This window comes from Cajanus cajan, chromosome 1 (assembly GCF_000230855.2).
Source record: "Cajanus cajan strain Asha chromosome 1, NIPB_CcT2T_4, whole genome shotgun sequence".
NCBI lineage: Eukaryota > Viridiplantae > Streptophyta > Magnoliopsida > Fabales > Fabaceae > Cajanus > Cajanus cajan.
The window spans coordinates 14,663,337-14,672,321 of record NC_138517.1 but is presented as its reverse complement, the minus strand read 5'-3'; the positions used below and the strand labels follow the sequence as shown (position 1 = coordinate 14,672,321).

Here is an 8,985-nt window from a genome sequence, read left to right as displayed (position 1 = left end):
CCTTGCTCTCAATACGCGATGGTGTAGTATATACTGAAGAGGAGAGTAAGCTCAGGGACCCAAAACAGAGATGCGTGTTCAATTTTATAGAGCTCTAAACCATCGTAGAGCCTCTTTGAACGTTGGAGAAAAACGTGCGGGAATCACGGTACCATATCCGCAAGTTATTTGATAATGGGTTGAAAAATGGACCACATTCATGATATGTTAACCGTAGCAAGTAAAAGGATGGAAAGCAACGTGAAAATCGGAAGCATGTTGTTTTCTTTTACGTGGCTGTTGCAAACGTGTTACTGTTGCAAAAACAGTTTTTCAAATGACGTATATGCCAACATACAACACTAATACGCTTTACATGTTATCTTACATAAGCATCCATGCGATTTCATATATAAATCTTTAAATAAAAACACTTTTGTCTCTTATAAAGACTCGCGTTCAATGCACTATATTACATTCTTTATGTAAGGGTCCAAGAAAAAACAAGTCCAGTAGTACTTACACGTTTTTACAATAACTAAGTTTTATGCTTTCAATGACGTTCATTGTATGAATTTGAAACTTAAGTTTGATCATTCTAGGATTGATAAACTATGCTGAATATATATCTTGCATTATTTATGTTTTTTTTTAATTGTATATAAGTATAACCTTTGATAAAAAAAAAAAATGTTTTCGATCTTTAAGGCACTATACAAAGAGAAAGTATAAAAGAAGCATATGCAGATAAAGGACCTAATAAGTGAGAATAAGGGCATTAGGGCAACCTTACTTGATAAAATCTTCGACACACAATGACTACGTTATTACCATCTTAATGTGAAAACTAACATTAAACATTTATTGAAGTCAGAACTGAAAGAATTACAAAATCTATACTCTCAAAAATACCTTTAAAAGGAACTATAAATACAAGATAAGATGAATAGATAAAATAAAAAAAATAAAAAACTTGTGAGAAGCTATGTATCAACTATGAGTGTGTGTTTGGGTTATCGTTCCACTAAAAGTAACTTACTTTTTTTTTTCGGTCCATCAATATTGTTACTTCTCCATTTTATGCTTTGAAATACGTAAATGAACGTTTGATGTCTTTCTAACAACAATCCAAACAAACACCATGTCAATTTGGTTTCTTAATCTCTTGTAAAGTTTTTAGGTATCATTATATAAGTTAAATAATATATTATTGCCTTAGGAAGTAGCCACACACCAAGAATACTTTGTTGGAAACTAAGAGTAGTTCACATTGTCTAGTTAATTGGTAGTTAAATATATAAATTAATCAAAATTGAACTAAATTAACCAATACGTAATTTGGAGGAAAAAAAAACACTTGAGTTTATTACTTTTAAATGGTAGTATATACTAACAATAAATTAATCATAGTTGAATGCTATTTTTCATGTCAATTGCATATGATTGCAAAATAATGAATTTAGTTCAACCGGCATGTACCTTGGAATAATACACAGCATACATTAAAATATTTGAAATAGTTGCCTACAAAGAAGTCTCACGTATATAATTAATTAATAAATCCTAGCTATACAAATGAATAATATTTCTCATTTTCTCGTTAGTTTATATTAATTGGTATTATATTTTTACTTGTTTTTGTAAATGTATCATGCAGTTGTTACTTAGACACTAGCAATAAAGAGAAACCAGCCCAATTCGAGAACGCATTGTCATTATACAACTATTTAACTTATATAAAAGTAATGAAAACATAAACTGTTCATCATTGGCCTATTAGCTCAGTTGGTTAGAGCGTGGTGCTAATAACGCCAAGGTCGCAGGTTCGAGACCTGCATGGGCCATTATTCTTTTATTTTTTGTTCTTATTTTTTTAACAAAATGCTCGAAAACGAGTTTTGCGAGCGTTCAATTAAAAAACTCGCTTAGCATGGAATTCAGCATCACTTAGCATTAAAAAATATAAACTTTAAACAGAATTGATAAGTCCCTCACTTTACATGGAATTCAGCATCACTTAGCGTTATACTTACGGTTATAATGAGACCATAATAAAAGCATATCATAAAAAGTAAACAAAATGGCCATTCCTGTCATTTTATGTTCTAGTAAGAATTTCTTGGGTGTTCTACTGGATTGCTACCCTAGCTAGTTTGTTTTTTCCCGGACATAGCAATAGTAATATATAGCCTCAAAAAGCAAAGCAATGAAATAGCTTGATCATGTTGAAGCATACTGGAAAAAAAAAAAAAAAAAAAAAGACTGATTAAAGAGAGTGAATCAATAAAATTTAACCTGTAATGTAATCTATCAGTAAAAAAAATATTTGTATTGCTACTTGCTAGTTGCATACTATGAAATGTAATTAAGCACGGTCATTAAGCATGGTTAAGGTTATTAATGTGGTTTAGGTTTAATTCTTGACTGTATTAAAATAATATTTGATCAACAAAAATTATGTCTCACAAATGTAAATTAGTCTTTGATTATTAATTATGGGACACTATGTGGATCATGTCTATAAAAAAAACTAAAATTGATGTATGGATGTAATGTTTAGTTAAATATTGATTTTTTTTGTATCAATTTGGATTGATGCGAGTGATGAGAAAATCATGTCGCTTAACCAAGTAGTTAGGATCAAATATTAACTCTTATAAATAAATAAATAAAACTTCAAATTAAAAAGAGATATCCACTTATTTAATATATGTCAATCTCTAAAAAAGATTATCCCATATTAAAAAAAAATTAGTTTAGTAAGATTGCGAATATGAATAACAACAATTAGAAAATTAGTTTTTTATTATCCTTTTATGTCTTTTTTAGTAATTATGACATTAATATGATATATCTTTTCATCATTTTCCTTGCATGTTATTACCTTTTCTCTAATTATATTGATTATTTTACATTTTTCACTCCTTAATGTTGAATAATGACTTAAAATAATGTCTAAGCATATTTGTATCGTTGAAATATAACAAGTATATTACATCACAGTAAATCTTGAGTATAAAATATAATTTATATGATGTATAAAGTATGATAAATTTGATAATTAAGAATTAATATGTTTTCAAATATATATATATATATATATATATATATATATAAAAGAAATTCACTTATTTAAAGAATAAGTTTTGGTATATTTAATTTTATCTACTTTTATTTAGTTTTTAGTTTTAGTTTCTTCTATATTTTCTCTCTCTTGTATTTGTTTTTAAAGTTATGTGAGAGGCTAAAGGCCAAAGTCATTTGCAAATTTTTAAAAGAATTAAAAATTATATGATACTTTGTTATATAAATTTAAATTAACATAAAAAATATTTTTATGATTATTTGTCAATTTGAGTTATTACAACAAAGTATTGAATAATTTTTAATTTTTTTAAAAATTACATACTTGATATTTTTGTTTTTTAAACTTTTTTCATTACTTTTTTTATGAACTTCAAACTTTCTTTTATAGGGTTTCGGTGAAGATGATCATTGCAAAATTTTGAGCTTCTTTCTCATTAATTATTTCGTTTGTCTTCAACATTTATTTGTTGAGGAGATACGTGTTCGTTGGTGTAATAAATGCTTGTATTAAATGCTTTCAACAAATTATCACTTCTTATCTGATCAAAGAAGTTACTTCTTACCTTTTGGGTATCAAGTGGGTAGAGTCATTGTTTTAGGATGTTGTAATGATGAAGCAACTTTTGATTATAGCTTTCCATATTTATAGAGATCTGCTTGTCCTTTTTGACACAAAACATGTATTTTTTTCCTCTTTATAGAACATTGGTAACAAGAAAGTATTTTTAAATTCAATCTATTAAGGAACACATTTAAACATAATCAATTTCTTATTTAGAGATCGTAAAAAAAATAAAGATTTAATGCATATTCTTTTTATGACTAAGACTTTGTCTTATTCAATAACAAAATTGTTTTGATACAACTTTTGTCTTAATAACGAACTACATCTTAGAAGGTTCGTCTTAGTCATCTTAAAAACTTTATACCATTGATTAAGAATTGTTTTGTTTATTAACATCAAATCTCAAAATCGGAGGGATTTAATATTATCCATTGACTTAACACTAAGAATATGATTGGCAGAGGACTCGAGAATACCTTCTCTCCCAACATGTTTTGAAACCTTTTACCAAGGCTAGGACTATTGCGTGGGTATTGTTGGAAGTGCTCATACCTCCCAAGAAATAGATAAGAAAATCTCAATTATGGTTGCACACTAGAAGATATCCATTTTGTGTGCTCCCATCTACATTTAGTGTGACATATGGATGAGGGAAAGCTGTGACACCCTCTACCCCAACATTAATAATAAATGTAAACAATATTTTTTTTGAGTAAATAAAATCTTTCATAGTGACAACCTCTTTCATGGATAAAATAATTGTCTCATATATCATAAGGTAGAAGATTCACATTCGTAACTCATAAATCATAAGAAGTCAACATATAAGTATCAAAACTCAAGAAATCATATAAAAGAAAATATAGAATTAATTCCAGCAAAGGTGGTAGTGCCTCCTAGTTAGGAATTAATTTATAACTTCCAAATAATGTAATAAAAATAATATGACAAAGATGTACATTTTGGTCTTTTATCAAAAATGTTCAAAATTACAAAAGAAGAGAAATGCTTTTAAAACAATAATATCCCAAACTAAGCCTAGCTATGCCCGATGTCACATCCTATCAGAGCATGCCCAACTGAACCCTTAAGCCTCATCACCAACATCCTCATGATAATGATCACCTGCAACATAATTTAAAACATATACAAGAACAACAAGGGAGTGAGAAACATCTCACTCAGTTTTAGGTGAAGAAATAAAGGTTAGATAGCACACACACACAACAAATATAAGTCACATGTAAATAGTACACATACATAGTCAACAACACATACACTTATTTATCATGCAATGATGTCATGGACTCCACTCATAAATGCATGCATGTTGTGCCATAAGGAAGCTTCACATATAATCACTGGTGACCCTAAGGTACACCTGGTTACATCACTGGTGACCCTAAGGTACACCTGGTTACATCATTGATGACCCTAAGGTACACCTTGTTAGCAAGTTACATCACTGGTGACCCTAAAGTACACCTTGTTAGCATGTTACATCACTAGTGACCCTAAGGTACGCCTTGTTAGCTTGTTACATCACCGGTGACCCAAAGGTACACCTTGTTAGCTTGTTACATCACCAGTATGCGACCTCAACGGCACACCTGGAATAATATATGCATATGATGCATGTCATACATTCATTATTTCATTGACTCAACATTTAACTTATTACAAAATTTCATTAAGTACATCATGTCATCATTTTTCATATTCTTATAATCACTGCTTGTCTCAATAGTCCATTCTTAGGTCTCATGTCATTTGTCCATATTTCACATGGTCATGTCATAAATACTCCTCATAAGGTCCGCATAGGAATTTACAGAGAGCATTCTTATTCATATTTAAACTTATTTATTTTTAACATTAATTCCTTATTCATTTATTACTTCCAACAAAGAACAAAGTAGAGCAAACAGAAAGTAAAACAGAACAACAGGCAAGGGATTGGGGGCCAATTCGACAATCAAACTACCCAACAATTATCCCCACACCCCCGAGCGAGGTTTCTCACTCCCCCCTTACCTGGATAAGCAGGAGCTGGAACTAGAGCAGAACCTCCTCCTCTAGATTCCCTCTTCTTTCCCTCTCTTTCTTTCTCTTCTCTCTCTCTCTCTCTCTCTTTCTCTTTCTCTTTCTCTTTCTCTTTCTCTTTCTCTCTCTAAGATTTTCACCTTCTCACTAAGTTATAAATTTTCACCCCCTATGCCCCTATTTATAGGCATCCTGACGCACCCGGAACGGCCCGTTCCGGATCCTTCAAACATATGGAAAATTCTCAACTGGAACGGCCCGTTTCAAAAAGCAGAACAACCCGTTTCAAAAAGTAGAACGGCCCGTTTCAAAAAGTAGAATGGCCCGTTCTGAAGTTCATTTTACACACATTGACCTTTACTGGAATGCCCCTTTTCTAACTAACCTTTTAAATCATTTTTAGAATTCCGGAACGGCCCGTTTCCCTTTGGAAACGGCCCATTCTGGAGAAATCAAAATGAGTCTTTTTACTACATTGGAACGGCCCGTTCCACTTTTGGAACGGCCCGTTCCACTTTTGGAACGGCCCGTTCCACTTTTGGAACGGCCCGTTCTGCCACTTCAAAATCAGTATATTTTCATTGTTTGGAACGGTCCGTTCCACTTTTGGAACAACTCGTTCCAACCTAAAGAAACAGAATTTTATAAAAGAATTTTATAAATAATTTAAATTATTAAAAACCTTACAATATTTTATAAAAACCCTTTTAATTAACTATAATAAATATATGAAAATAAATAATAATCAACATTGTATTAGTAGAAAATTTGGGGTGTTACAAAAGCCTTCCATGCAACCCACATGGTGTCTAAGGAAATTGATTTGTTATCGTATTCAAATAAAATTAAACATTTAAAAATTGCTTTTTAGCTAACTTATCTGAACAAAACTTCATTTTGATTATAATCAAATATATAAATAATGGATTCTTCATATAATCAATTATTGAGATAATTTAATGTTCATAACTTTTTCACAACTTCATATAATTGATTAGAGTAATGGGAGTGAAATTCACTATTAACACTTTAATACACTTTTCTATTATTAGTTAAAACTTATTGAAAATTATAATTTTTGTGGATCTCATGTCTCATTTAATAAATTTCTCTTATAATTTAGTGACAAAATACATCAAAGTTTATGATTTTTAATAGGCTTAATTGCATTCTTTTGTCACTTATATTTCACAATTTTATGAATTTTGCTAACTTTTGAAATTGCACATTTCCCCACCCCATTAGTTGATGGTCCAATATTTTTAGTTAATCACTGACAAGACACATTAATGACTTACGTGTATTGACCATAGATGTGTCAAGTTAACTATTGACAAGGCACATGTGTCATATCATCATCATTTGTATATTAGTAATTCATGTAAGCAATTAACATGATACATCAATAATCAATGTATCATTCTAGTGATAAAGTAATAAAGTCAAACTATCATCTAACATGTGATAAAATATGTAAAAATTTGACTTTTTGGATCATATTATGCGATTTCAAAAGATTTAGTAGCAAAATCCATAAATCATGAAATATTTAGTGATAAAATTGCAATAAATCTTTTATAACAAATTTCTTCCTATGATAAAAAAAAAAAATACTCCCTCAAGGTTTGTCCAAGGTTATTTTAATCAGAACGAGAAAAACTAATAATTTTTTGGCTTATAAATATAGTCTACATAATATTTTAAAGTTGACTATAAGGACCATAGATAAATGAAAGGGAATATTGAATTTACAAAATTAATCTTATTATTAATATTAACTCTCTTTGCTATAAATGATGTAATATAACTTTTAAAAAAAATATTATTAAAGGTATAAATGGAAAAAGATAATTATTTGCTATATTAAATACAAACTATAAGTTTTTTAAGAACTTATCTACCAAAAATAACTATTTATTTTCAAAAGCTCTAAAAATACTTATAAATTGTATAAAAATACTCTAAAAGTGTGTTTGGTAAGACATTTGATGAACTTATATATTTATTTGATTATCTTATAAGTTAGTTTGACTAAAATAAGTTTGTTTAGTACACAAACATACTTAGGGTGCTTATAACTTAATCATAAGCTAATTGAATTAACTTATAACTTACAAACTCTTACATTTTCTTCTTCTTTTTTTATCTTCATTAACTATCTTAATTTTTTTCTTTTTAATTTAGAATCTCTTATGTATTTACTCGTCATTTTTTCAATTTCATAATAAAAACTCTTTTGTCATTTTATATTTATTAAATAATTTTACTATTTTTTTAAATTTAATTGATTATTTTGATCAATGGAAAAGACAATAAAAAAGGAGAAAGAAAAAAATTAACTACCCGTAGGGTACAAGGTTCCTATAACATCCACAAGACCACAAATAGATAGTTATGTCAAGCACTTAAACAAAACAAAAAATTCACGAGAAGAATTGGCTTCTAGTTTTGTCAACCAATTGGCGTATTTGTTTCCCTCCCTATAAGTATGTCTAAAGGAGATATCCCAAACAAATTTTGGAAATTAGAGGAGCATACGGGTGAAATAGCAATACCCTATGCTTGATGAGCAACAACTCATTCATTGAGTCTGACTCACAAATAATAGAGTTGTGTTTCGTCTCATGCGTAATACAAAGACCATGATAAATGCTCAACAATTTTGCATACACATTAGTTGAGATACCATAATAACTTACAATTTCTTAAATTCATTGCTCGAGATGATTTTGAAGAAGATCCCAAAAACATGACTTGTGTGGATTTTTCAAAGAGCTTCAATCTGTGTTTATTTTAGTAGTAGACTCATTCAGAGCAGCCCACCTAACTAGAAGATGGTAAGCAAAAACAAATTATTCATTGAAAGTCGGAATGAATAGAGTCATCATGGTGTTGATTTGGTTGATTACATACCACTCATGCTAAACAAGGTCTTCAAAAATTTTAGAATTTCTTGATCTCAATATTGTCCAAGTAGTAATTACAAAAAACATACCTCAACTACTAGTTGAATATCTCTCAACCAAATATGAAAGTTTTCATCATTATCATTCTGCCAAATAAAATTAAACAAACTCTAAATCTGCTTAACTTTACAAACGTCTTTTAAAACATGAAAAAATTTCTCTAAAAAAACACCACACCTTCAACAAGAATTAAAAGATATAGATTTTTCAACTCTAAAAACATTAGTTAATAAAAATAGGTGGCTAGAAAGTCACAATTTTTTTTAATATTCTCTAGAATTAAAAAAGACCACACCCAATTTTTGAAATCAAACAATGTGTTAAGATAAAGTGAGTTCGAGTAAT

General features: G+C 29.3%; 1 non-coding gene across 1 annotated transcript; it reads left to right on the top strand.

Annotated features, from left to right (window-relative positions):
- Positions 1 to 1,749: 1,749 nt before the first annotated feature.
- Positions 1,750 to 1,823, top strand: TRNAI-AAU (transfer RNA isoleucine (anticodon AAU)). Its single transcript has one exon. It is a non-coding gene; the product is annotated as a tRNA-Ile (tRNA).
- The last annotated feature ends 7,162 nt before the right edge of the window (positions 1,824 to 8,985 follow it).